The 13,859-nt window shown below is 36.4% G+C and overlaps 1 protein-coding gene across 6 annotated transcripts in view; it reads right to left on the reverse strand.

Annotated features, from left to right (window-relative positions):
- The window catches only part of MBD5 (methyl-CpG binding domain protein 5), a 138,222-nt gene that overhangs the window by 48,735 nt on the left and 75,628 nt on the right, over positions 1-13,859 (reverse strand). For 5 of the 6 annotated variants that reach the window (XM_064514569.1, XM_064514568.1, XM_064514574.1 and 2 more), the window contains exons 4-5: positions 10,121-10,312; positions 5,315-5,372 (exon numbers count right to left, since the gene is read on the reverse strand). The gene's annotated coding sequence lies outside the window, so the exon portion shown is untranslated. The remainder of the gene's footprint in view (positions 1-5,314; positions 5,373-10,120; positions 10,313-13,859) is intronic. The other variant, XM_064514570.1, reaches the window with a different exon arrangement.

A 13,859-nucleotide genomic window follows, 5' to 3' on the forward strand; every position in this document is an offset into this window, starting at 1 on the left:
TCCCAACCAAAGTATTTTTATTGGTTAAGAAAGTATTTGGAGTTTGGACCGGATCCAGAGTATTTTGCACACTGGATTCTATCCAAAGGCCTGATTTTCATCAACCCATGTAATAAATACCTCTTCTCTGTAATCTCATAATAACTCCAGACAGCTCATGTTATCTCACCACGAGTAACACAACTTTCCACATCCAAATCAATTACTGCTTTTTTTCTGTATGCCAAGACATGCCTTTTAGATTTGTTTTGCACTCCACTTTCATTATAATACATTTAAAAATATTTCATAAGAGAACTATATAAAACTCCACTGAACTGTTTTCCCCCTACTTCCCCCCGCAAATAACCTTCCTCCCATGAAAATTTTCTCCCTCGTTTTCATATGCTGAAAGTATGTTCTCAATTTTTAATGCAGTTGTCTCACTTTTTAAAATGCTCCACTTTCAAAGCCTCTTTGAACGCTCAGCTGTTAATGTTTACTTTATCAATTTTTAGTTAAGTGCAGAAATAAAAAACTTGGCATAAAGTAAAAATAAATGTAAATTAGATAATGATAGTCTGAATTCATATCTATCATGTGATAGACGAACCCACATATGGACTTGAATCTATCCCAGTGATATCCATGTAATATATATTTCATTAATAGGTGGATGTAAACTCAGTAAGTCATATTTTACATTCGAATATTGAAAATACGCTTTACCTTTTTAAGAATCAACTTTTGAGTGTGCTTAACAATTCTGTGCATCACAGAGCAAAACTGCTTAGAGGCTTTGACAAAAGACTGCCCCTGATGTACAAAAGTCAGCGCTTACTAAGGGGGTCACCACAGATTTTGGGTACAAAGTTTTGCAAACACTCAGAACATCCACAAAACATGCTGCTTATAAATTCAGATACCAAACTCACTTCCAAGCTTTACTTTCTATCACAGAAATACTTATGATCTATATTTAATAAAATTTAAAAAATGTCCCCTGCAGTTACTGTTAAAAGAAAATTCTGTGTTTTACTGATACCAGTTCATATACATTCAGAAACAGAACTGCCCTCAAATCGTGGTCTTGGGGTTTTAGAACTAACATAAATTTTTAGCTTGTTAAAGAGCATTATTTTCAAACTATGCAGAGTTAAAATGAGCTTTTATTTAGTTATCGCTTGCTAATTATTAATCTGCTTAATTCTATCAAAGCAATTAGTTAGGATTCACTTATATCGTCTAATTAGAAACAAATGCATGTTCCATCACTTTTGGGGAATGCTTTTCCATTTTGAAAAGAAGCGTCTGTTCGCTAATGAGATTCGTATTGAACAATTTATGAAGCGCTATTTTTATGTGACTGGTTAAATAAACAAATGTACCTAATGTATATTTTGCTGTATTGGATTCTAGGACTAAAACATAGCTGTATACATGATATATTCTGGTCTCTATTTTGAGAAAGGCATCTTCATCTTACTCGTAAATAAGGAGCATTAAGAATACACTGCAACAACCATAAAATTGATCTGCATTGAATGATTTAATTAAAACGGTACATTTTAAATTGCTTTTAGTGCAGAAGCAGTTTATAGCAGTCCAGCTACCTCTGGTAGGAAAGTATTTTGAACTGTACAAATGACAGCACTGCTAGGTACTGGAACAAGGCTCAGGTGGTCCTAACCCGAACTGGTTTTGATGGTGTTGAACTTTTCAGGATTGGAAGACACCAATTTAACCATTCCATAAAATGAGAGCTATTTGGATGAATTCACCCACAAATAGTGAACAATTTCCAAGACCAAGGCCATCTTACCCAGCCCTCTCCACATCCACAACAATCTTTATCAGTAGCCCACTGGATTCACCCCAGCTCAGACAGAATTTCTTAGCTGCGTGGACATAATCCTACAGCATTTGGTTTCTAAGGCTGCCAGACTAGATGAGCGGAGCAGTCACTTTGGGACGTACTATGTAGGAACCTACGACAACGAGACAATTTCAGCTGTATCACTGATAGCTAGGGAAAAGATTCTGGCAGAAAAGCAGTGATTTATTTCCATGGATGCTGGCTGATCAGTAAGACTGCACAATATGAATCTCTTCTACTAGGCTATGTTGGACCAGAATGCTGTGAACTAATTAGAAACTGTAACGCTTCCTACCAATACTTATAGTACAGATAAAAAGTACAGTTCGTGTTTCCTCAGTTTATGAGACTTCAGCTATCACTACAGTCCTCCAAGGCAATGGCTGAACTGGAGAGTGACTCTTTTCACGTTCTTTATGCAGTTTAAGTACAGAACCAAAATCTGAAGCTTTCTCAAAGTGTGATGCCCTTTTACCACATCTATCTGTGCGACTCCCCGAGCTGGGAGCAACTGAGATCTTCACTTCCAGTAACAAGATGGAAAGAGTATTTCCTTTAGGGAATGGGTGGTTTCCTCTGTACACACACATGTGCACACACAGAAGTAGAGAGCAAGACTGAAAGGGCTTTCACAAAAACAGATACCGAGTTACCAGGCAATCAGAAAAGACAGCAGGAAACAAAACGATGCCCTTTTAAATCTCAGGTCCATCTACTCTGCAAGAACTTATTAAGTATAATGGTCACTTGATAGGGTCCATACGAGAATATGGCAGGGTCATAAAGCTCTTTTGGGCGTTCCACATTAAATTCCTGTCTTTGCAAGGGAAACAAAAGGTCAAAACTGCGTGCATGTGAGACAGGCCCACGCTGCTTATACTGACTTTATACCGCCAAAACAAAGCTATCAGACTGTTTTATTTTTAAAAATCAAACTAATATTTGGTGCAAACACAAGCAATTTAAAACAGCCAAGTTATTCTGCAGAGCAGAATTTCATGTCGCCATTATCAGCAAACCTTTTTTAGGGAATGTTAAGAAATAAAATGTCACTAACCTACATGCTAATAAGAGGAAGTGAAGAAATGTCCATTTTGTCACGCTAAAGAGGAGCTTGCATAATGAAAAATATTTGTCTTCAGCAACCTACTGATCTAGGAAAAATAAACATGGACATAGATGCTTTTCTGTTTTTAAAATGACCAAAAGCCTTTCAGGCATTTACTTTTCAATGGCCTCATTTCAATCTGCAAACATAAAGCTACAGTAATCTTACACAAACTGATTATTTTTATTTTCTAAAACAGAACAGCAAGCAAAGTATTACGCGGCAGAGAAGAGATTGAAGAATGAGGTTCCTATCTGATGAGTTTAAAAGGATAAAACTTCCTACAAAGATGAATTATACTTAAACTTCTGAGTAGCTTCCCTTCAGTTCTGCTTTCCCTCACATCACACACGTTCAATGCATGCAGTCCGTCCTGCAACTGGAAAGGCCTCTTTTTTTTTGGTCCCCTTTAAGCTTTCTTTGGGTAAGAAATTCTGTCTGCTCTAAAACCTATTTTACCATAGAGAACTCCAAGACTCTTGAAGTATTTTACTCTTGACATAATTCCTTTCCAGATTTTAGTGTTTTGGAGCAAGGATGAGCAGTTAATTTTGAAGTTTGGTGTCGTCTCTCTTAATTCCCTTTCATGGCTATAACACTGACTTCTTAAAATTGGTGGACATCCTGCTAGCTCTAGAAAGATGAGCAAGCGCTAGAAGTCTAGCGCTGAAAGTCAGCATAAGAGACTCTGTGTCACGAGAAAAGACAACTGCAAAATATGGAAAAAAAGAAAAAAAAACAGTCTGCACCTACAAGAGGGAAACAATTCAGACCTTCAAAGAGCAACTGCCCCAACAAAAATGGATATCAAAATAGACTAATCTGATTTGCCACAGTGGGGTATATCTCTCTTGCTAACTTAATACACAGATACATTAGAAAATGACCTGTAGACAATTATGTTTTGTCAGGAAAAGTGATAAGGAAGTTATAGACCAATATAAACTTAAAACTGTAAAAGTAACACACTGATTATCATCAAGAAATTCAGCTACAAATATTATAAAGATTCAAGACTACTCCAAAAGTAGATCCAAGCGCATAAAGAAAGCACAAACTTGTTCCCTCAATGTCCATGTTTCAGTCTTCCAAAATCTCAAATTATTAAATATAATTTTATAACAGTTTTTATAATATAGCTTGTATGAATTTCAGAAACAAACAAACAAAAAAACAGGAAAACGCACTTCATTTTCACTTACACAGTTAAAAAAAAAAAACAGAAAAAAGAAAAACATCAGGTTACTGGAAATACGATCAACAGCTCTAAGCTCCAGCCATGACAATTATCCCTCAGTTAAGATAACCCCAAATCTCCATTAACTGTGCTACGTAATGTCAAAAATACAGCAGCAAAGGGTAAAAATAAAATTATGCTTCTGAATCTCAAATGCAGAGACCTCTGTAAACTACATAAATTTCCTTTGTGTCAGGCACCTGAAGTCCAGGACACAGAAATATTTAAATCATTTGAATAATTCAGATTGAGTTGCTGTATAAGAGAATGTCAAAAACATAGTAGGATTGCAAATTAAGCCTCTAAATTATGCTTTTGTGCCAAAGTAATAAGTCATGTGACTACACTATTTTTAGACACATGGAATATTTTCTCCAAATGCCTTTTTAAAAATATATTGTTTACTGAAATATGCACCTCTACTCAGCAATTTCCCTCATGAAAATACTCTTAAGATATTAAAAATAAGATAACAAAAATCAGCTATTCAGACACCTTAATGCAAACTCTGCAGCATTATCTGGCATAACAATACAAGTGCTTGAGAGCTTAGGCTGCCTCTCTGAAATCTGCTGTGCTACAAACCTGCATAGTCTGATGTATGAATCTCTTTCTAGCATTAGTAGATTATTATTCACCGTCTTTCAATGATACACGAATTGAATGCATATTTGGAGGATTTGGCCCCACTGTTTTATTTATGAGACAGTCAGTATCAAGAGTCTTCCTCTCTTTTCTAAAAGAGCACTCAGAAGTTGAAAGATATGTACGAAAAATAGTGGGTTATTTTAATCCTTTTAAATGCCTTCACTCCATGAAAATTATGACAAATATTTATTGATATACTTGAGGCCCATTTATTTTAATCATTTTAAAATAAATCTGTATGAACGCTTGTACACTTGACCTTTTCTTATATAGTTTCCTTTTTCTACTTAAACAGGTCTGAGTCAACTGTCTTATGAATATATCGCTCAATTTAAAATACTCTCTCAGCCTGCTATTAAACCTTCTATTTGGTTTGTTGTGTAAGAAATATGAAATAAGTAATGCAAATATAAAGTACTTTTTAATATGCTAATTAGCAGTAGTATACAGGATAAAAAAACCTGACCTTTTTCCTCATTAAGCATTAGATTTAAGGTGGATATGTTCATCTTGTTCATTCCAGGCTGAAAAACAAAGAATCAGTTGAAAGAGAAGATAAGCAATATGGTCCTCTTAGTATGCTAAGATTTCAGTATTAAATTATTCTTAATTAGTCCTTAATATTCATACTCATTTAATCAGTGAGGTTTCTTTGAATTGTGTTTCTGCATCGAAACTCCGAAACAAACACCTGTTTGCACTTCGTATTTTGTATGCATTTTATTTCGATAAAACATCATAAGCATATAAAAGATAACCTAATGTACAACTTTTTTTAAAAAATGTACTCTATTAAAGTTTACTCTGTATTCCAGCAACAATGACAATAAAGTTCTCAACTGTGCATTTGCATTTAGTTCCAAATAAGATTTTGTGCTTACTGAGTGAAAGCCCTCTTTGCTGCCTTGCTGTCCCAGGGAGAGCTCAGGACTCCCTTAATTTGCACCTATTCTCTGCAGGCTGCTGTATTAGAGCTCCTGGCAAGACTCACCAACTCAAAATCCCTCCACTCGGAGATTTCCATTTCAGAAAGGCAAGGTATATTTAATCTACTCAAATGAGCACAGTACCTAAATGTTAGTTTCTGTATATTTTTAGGTGGAATTTTTATGTAACGATTGTCAGAGCTATTCACACTGACACCTTAATATAAGCACAAATTTCATTGTCCAATAAACTGCCAAAGACTACTTTCTGGCTCCTGGAAAATGAAATATGTGTTTTTATGATTATAAAAATCACCCTGCTCTCCATTTTACTACAAGAGTTGTGAAGCTCTCTTTGGAGTTACTTCACCCTCCAAACGATGCTAAAAACCTACATTTTAATTAAAAAAAAATTGTTTCTCTGCATGTTTCCAGAAGCACAATTTTAGAAAACTGTTTTTAAGTTAGGACTCAGAGATGGGGACATGAAAAATATTCTCAGTTTTTAGGTTACTAACCTGCACTTTAGCACAGAAGTCTGGGCATTTTCAATAAGCGTCTGAAGAACCTTTGTGCAACAGACTTCTGAAACCAAATTCTTTTGCCACTTCTACACAGTTTTTTTTCCACAGTTAGCAGAAGTACTAAAAGACAACAACTTTGGCTATCTGGACTTTGACCAACAGAAGCTAATTTACTGTGGTTCTTAAAAAAAAGGATACTCAGGCTACTAAGCATACTTTATGCAAAAGCTTTTCTTTGCATCCTTAAATACCCCCTTTCCTCCTCTACAAAACAGGAATGCGTGTTTTTATACCGAATGGATCTCTGAAGACTTCCTAGGGAACACTACTACCCCTCCTCTCCCAAAGAGTTAAACGCAATGGAAGACGGATATTGCATCTTTTCGTGGTACCATCAGGGTAAGGTAGAGCTAGATGCACCTGGTAACGATGCTCAGCTCTGTGCTGCCAGGTATCTGCGGCTTTGCTCACCTGATGCATTGTAAAGCCTGATTTTACTACACGTGTGATAAAATGCACATACTCTGAGCTCGACAAGTAAAAAAGCACTGCACCAGCTCATTAAACCAGAGAAAACTGAAGTAAGAGTAAAGACTATGGGTACACAGAAATTAGTAACACATTTCTCTATTTCCCTCTTAATTATAACATTTTAAAAGCTTGATTAAAAGACACTCATTTAGTAACAGATATATCCTATCACACAAAAAAAACCCCAATAAACAAATGCGGTCATTTGTGTCACGAACAGATGCCATCAACTCTTGGAATAACAATATAAGACATATGAACTCGAGGTATAGACAGGTAAGATAGCTTTCTGCTTCTCTTTTTTAATTTTAATGTATTTATTTCTTATGTTACACTGATGCATACCATCTCAATGAAAGTCCGAATTCACTGAAACCAATGGCAAACATCCAAAGACTGCCAAACCCGAATTTCACTCCACCGTAGATAAGGTCTTTTAAAGCACTTTATGCAAGAAAAAAAAGGCCTTTGGTTCATTTTTATCTAATGAAACTTGCTGCCAGTAAGGAAAGACTTTAAATACCAAATACCTTAAACTGAAATATGTTATCATTAGTACAAAAAGTTTTCAGGGAAGTAAAAGAAGGCTAATCCCAGAGTGAGTTTGGTAGAATTGCAGAAACCACGAATCTGGTGAGGGATCTCAGGGGAGCAGCCTAGGCAGCCCACCGGTACGGAAGGAAGCTCAGATTTACCAAGATCATCTCTGAAAGCGGTTTCTCCATGCATTTTAAAAACTTTCACTCAGAGATTTCATCACAGCTGTAGGTAAAAATTCCCAGATTTTCATCTGTATTTACAGCCAGCTATTAGGAAAACCAAAAAGGCAGCCTGTTTTCTCCTAATATCTATCCTGAATCATCTTTAGTGCAAATTAAACTTATCTTTTTTTTTAATCCACAGACAAACCACCACCATTCCTTTTATAAAAAGCTCTTATCTTTTTCAAGCCTCCTATCCATCCTGCAGTATTTTTTCTCCTACAATAAACAAACACAATTCTTTCAACTGTTCTTTAACCATCCTGTTTTCTAAGTCTCTCACTTGTTTGTTGCTCTCCTTTGCCCTCTTCCAGCTAACAAAAATTTTTTTTTTGAAGCACAGTGTCCAAAACTACAAAATACATTCTACCTGGGGTTTTTACTAACTTACTAGCTTGTAAAACTCCCAGCACTGGAGGAATGAACATTTAGGATGTGTCTTTTCTTCAAGCTCTCCAATCATCTTCCTCTTATAGAGGGAAAATGCAAAGAAACAGAAAAGTTTCTGAAAAATTATTAAAAATTGTTTTAATACCTTTTTCTCAAGCAAAATGTCTGTCCAGAAAGTAAGAAAGATTTTAAAGGAGTGAAGAGGTCTTTAAGGAAGGAGATCATAGGAGATCTAGGTTTGTGCAGTCTGGAGAAGAGAAGGTGATGGGGGAGATCCCAGCGCTCCTTTCAACGAGCTAACGGCAGAGTAAGGAGACGATGGAGCCAGACTCTTCTCGGATGTCCGCATTAAAGGACAAGCGGCAGCACACACAGTTGCAAGATGGGAAGTTTTAAACAGACGTTAGGAAAAGATTTTCACCATGAGGATGATCCGGCATATCCTTGTACAGAGGCCCAGTGAAGCCATGGGATCTCCAACCTTAGAGATGTTCAAAATTCAGACGGAGACGGCCCTGGGCAACCTGTTCAAAGCTGACCCTGCTTTGAACAGGGCACTGCACCAGATGATCTCCAGACGTCCCCTCCAAGCAATATCATCCCGTGATTACGTGATAACTCTGTCTCATGGCTTCTCTAGCTACTGCTTTTTGCTATCTCCAACAGAAAACATTAAACGACGCTTCAGTAATACAAGTATTTGTGTCTTTTCATCCAACATCATGGAGAAAAGAATCCGTTCATCTCTAGGCTCAACAGTTTATTTATCTCAGAATCCAGTTTTCCTTAGAGACACTTTCCTTACGACCTATTCACGTCAGAGACTGGCCAAATTTGATTACGAAGGGAGTAACGCCCGCAATAGAAAGCTATGAAATCCTGCAAGTCTACTTTCAAGAATTTACAGTCAAGTATGGAAGCCAGAAAAACAAGTATTTCTGAATACAGCCAAAACGGTGCTAGAGTCCATAGGTACAATTTATAAATGCCAAGGAGAAAATACCACAATGCCTTTCAAATTTTCATAAAATCCTATCAAAGTAGATTGCTTTTCTGTTAACTCTCTCTACTGAGAAGGATAGCTCTCTAAAAAATACAGATTCAAAACGACTTGGGAACATCTAGTATTCTGCGGGCACACCATAAACACAGGTTCCATTTTCTCCTTTCCCAATACAAGCTGCTTCATGAAGACTAACAAGGAAGAAACTGCTGATGAGAATGCAAACATACCAATCTGTTTAAAAACCTTATTTTGAAGCAATAGTACTCAACTACATTGAGTCAGTATGATGCCCAAACAAAATACTGCAGAGTGACATCATTTTATTTAAAAAGAATAATGTACATATTTCTTCAACTGGGGCACATCAGATTAGGAATCTCTTCAGTCTTTTCTGGAGGGATTTAAAAAAGCTTTGGAGAAATCTTAAAGCTATGGAATTAGCCTGGTATTTATAGCTCAGATTCCTTGTGTGCTCTTTGAGCTTCCTAGGACGTTCTTTTTCTCCATCTGCTGGCTGCTGACATGGTATAACCTTGTATTTTGATTATGAAAATGCATAAGAATAAGAGCACTTCATTTTACATTTCACTGTAAAGTTCTAGCTTCATCTCAGGACAAGCCAGCTACACTTAGTTTCTACAATATAATTTAGGTCAAGAATGGCGCTGAGTATTTTCTGATGCATATAAGTGGAGTCTATTGTTTAATTATGTCAAAATATATTGCTACCAATTATGACTAATACTCCACATGAATCACACTGTTACAAAATTATAATTTTCCTACCATTAAAATACTGTACTTTATATGCTGTTTCAATAGATTTTGTTAAATCTAGGTCAAGGATGCTTTTTTCTTCCTTGTTCAGTTAGCAAAAAGGTCCACATATGAGTGCACTGTCTATCTTATAGGAAGATATGAATTGCTAAATTGTTTACTCCAGCACTGTTAAATGCTGATTTTTTTCTGCTGTCTACTGTTCTTCTGACTAGCTTTTCTAACATTGCCTCAAATCTTCTGTTATATCACCTGAAATACCGTTTGCAACAATCTTTCCTACTGCAACATCAATCTATCAAAATGAAATCCTAAGTCTGTTTAAAAAAAGGCACAGATTTACTTTTGAATACTTACTTTCAATGCTCCTCATGGTCTTGCTTGTAGTCACTTTGGGGATCTTCAGGTTTCTTAAAACTCTTTGTGCCCTTTCAGCTTTGCCTTAGATAGTCTCCTGTTTACAGCTCGGTGATGGGCTATGGCCATCGAGGCTAGGTCCTGGCCTTGCTGCACCCCTCATCTGTGGAAATCTCGCACCCCACGTTACATCTGTCGAGACAGTAACATGGCTTGAATTAAAGGATGAGCCAAATGTTTTTATTTCACTTTTCTTGATTGCTTTCAAAGCCACTGTCCAATTACTTTGTGGTAAAAAACTGTAATAATATTTGCTTTAAAATAAGGGTAGGAGCATAGCTCTGATTAGAACCGATGAAAAAAATATATGTTTTACTAAATTATGATGGTTATTTCACTGCTTGCAAGAATTAGTAGATTTCTATAAAAATAAGTATATGGATTTTTATAATGATGGAACTAGTATAAAACTGTATGCAGACAAAGTCACGTCTCCAAACAAATATAGTTGTACTGGTGCATGCTAAAACCCTCAACTAGTACGGCAAAAAGCCTTGGCCTTGAAGAGCTACTGCTACTGAGCCGTTTACTGCAGAAACGGCACCAAAGCGCGCCTGCGGCCCTCCACTCGCTCCGAGTTGGGCTCTGATGGCAGCAGTCGGAGTCTCTCCGGCACCGAAAGGAGCTAACGACCTTTGCAGGCCTCCGAGCTGATTAACCCGTCCTGTCGGAGCGGGAGTGGATTGGTGCTCGGGAGGTGAAAGCCATATCCAGAAGAGTCAGTGTAGGTCTTTACGCGTTATACCTGAAAGCCTGCGGGCTCAACAGCAGCATATTTAGGGATTAGAAGCACACTTTTAACACATTCAAAATTATAGGGTTTTTTACATTATTTGCATAAATCTTCTATTCAAATGGATGCAACATATCCCATCACTGTTTCTTCAAATGCTACAGGAAGCCTAAAGTATCTGTTCTGATCTACAGATCTTTTAAAAAAATGCTTGCCATCATAGTAAGGGTCTTAGAAAACATTACACAAAACGTGTAAGAAAAGCCCCACTTTAGTCAAACAGAGTATATGCAGATTCACCAAAAGTACACTGGTAGCAAATACCAAACACCGTATTTACTGTGATTCTTAAATGTAAACAAAAACAAACCAAACCAAAAAATAAACAAAACCAAAAAAAGTCTGCTTTCTCGGCAACGACCTGCTCTTTAGCTTTTATTGACTTTATTAGTACCAGTGACTCAACCGAGCTGTTAGTTGATCAGCACCTTTCCAACTGAAGGGCAAAATAGGGCCACAATATATTGTAAAAATAGATATGAGAGAGTCTGGTTTTTTAGACATATTTACCAACCCAGTAGAGTCTCTCATGGATCAATTTTGCTTTTTCTTCATAGGCAAACTATTTAGCAGAAAAAAACTTAACTCATTAGAGTTCTTCTCCAGCCAATATCGTTCTGAAAACTGTGTTCCCATAAACATACATTGCCCGAAGTTCTTCCTCTTCAGGCTTTCTTGAAGCCTGGACACCAGACAGCTTTCTGTTCTGCGCACTGCACATTTGATGCTTCCAAAGATTACTGGGCTCAGCAGATCTTAACACTGAACGTTTTTATTTTTTGAGAATGCTAAAAGATACACAGGTGACGGCTATGAAGCTAATGTCAGTAGTCTACCAATGCCCGTGAACACCAGGAAACGTATAAAAAGTCTTTTTAAAGACCAAACAGTGCTTTGTTCAAAACCGTTAAATCTTCTGCTTCCGCAAAGTCTAAAGATAAACATAGGAGGCAAAAATGACAGCATGCTCCTGTTGCCAGATCCTCCGGTCCACAGACATTAATAAGATGATTAAGATAAAAATAAATAATAAAACATTTATAAATAAAGTAACAAAATCAATATTATTGCTATTACTAAAATAAAGCCTCTTCCTCTTAGTTGAAAGGGTTTATGACAAATAAGAGAGTCAGAACGCTAATATCAAAGCAATGGGACCTGACAAGAGCAAGGAGCCATAGGGATCCAAAATCCAAATATACTACAGAAAAAATACTGCATTTTAGCTGGTGAAAAATTGGGGTATTCAGTGAAGAGAAGTGCAGTCACTCATCACAAGGCCAGACATCGTGCAAGAGGAGAATGACATCTCGGTACGGCTACAGACGTCATGGAGACTGGGCACCCGGGGACCTCCTCCTGCCAAGCATCCCCAGGACTTGCCAAGTCAGGCTCTCAGCAGTGGGCCTTAGCCACTAATTTTTAGCTTACCAAGAAAGCGAACAGCACTGCTTGCTAAATTACTCAGAAATTCTAAATTCTAAATCTTAAAACTTGACATACAAATGGCACAATTTAAATATACAAATTTCTTCAACTGTAGAAGCGATAGAATTTTTAGTTTTCTTCCTCTGTATATAAAATTTGATGTATGAAATATTTGAAAAAATAAACATCTTTAGGTTACTCATAAAATTGTAAATAAATACCTTAAGGAGCCATGGCTTCATAACATAGCTTTCCTTTACAGTAATAAAACAAATGGAAAGACAGTATAACCGATCTCTAAAGAATCTGCATACAAATATATCTCAGACTATAATTTCACTATGGAAATAATATTCTTCAGATAAAATTATTTATTCATGTTTAAATACATTGAAAGGTATTGATTGGAGACATTTCTGTAAAGACCTTCCCTTAAGCACATAATGCTAATCACAGCAAACCCTGTAAAACAGATTTACTGGAAACAATTCCAGTAGATGGTGAAGCAGCCCAACAGTGAAATGTAAATCAGGCTCGAGCTTAAAATAACTAGGTCATATGGACAATACTGAAGACTGAGGTGGCATCAGCAGAAGAAGCTTCTGATGAAGGCCCCAAGAAATCTACATTATTAAAATCAATTTGAATATATAACCTGTTTTTTACCCTGTAATTATCTAAATACAACAGTATCAATGAACTGATGATAAAAATTGTCTTCCTGAGCATATGGGAATGAAAACATGTAAGCAAAGATTTAATTAAAATTTCTGCTGAAAGAATACACATTATTTTAATTATTTATATTCAGTTTTCAAACTTACTAGCATTAAAATGTTAGCATCACAGACCTAGGTGACCAGCCATACAGTATAGTTTTATAAAATACTAAGCCTAAATTACCAGTGATAATCAAAATGGTCCTACGTGGCTCAGCCAAGAAAATTTTTGCGGCTAATATGAATTCAACAGGTTCAATCTTGCTGTTCCCCTGCTGAAAGTCTTTCTCTCTCTCTCCTTTTAACCAGCCTTCCTATTTTTCTTTGCCTATTAAGAACTATCTCTTTTTTGTGATAAAGAACTAAAATAATCATCTGTAAAAAAATTTCAAAAGATTTTTTTTTCTTTTCAATTAAAATATGAAGACTTGACATTGAAAAAAAGCACTTATCTTCTGGAAATCTGCTATTTAATGTTAGATGGTGATTATTACAGACTGTCCCAGACACTATTAAATAGTCAGCACTGCATCATGCATGAAAAGATCAGTTTATTTTCATCGTTCAGAAATAAGTATAGGACTTATGCACTGCCTACAAAACATCTATCCTTCCATTGCATACATATCCATAACAATAAACTTCCCCAGGACTTCTCACCATGTCGCAGGAACGTAATGGTGAATGTATTCTGGTGGGAAGACATGGCTGTTTTTTCAGAGAATCTGCTTTCTCATTT

This window comes from Dromaius novaehollandiae, chromosome 7 (genome assembly GCF_036370855.1).
Source record: "Dromaius novaehollandiae isolate bDroNov1 chromosome 7, bDroNov1.hap1, whole genome shotgun sequence".
In the NCBI taxonomy this organism is placed as follows: domain Eukaryota; kingdom Metazoa; phylum Chordata; class Aves; order Casuariiformes; family Dromaiidae; genus Dromaius; species Dromaius novaehollandiae.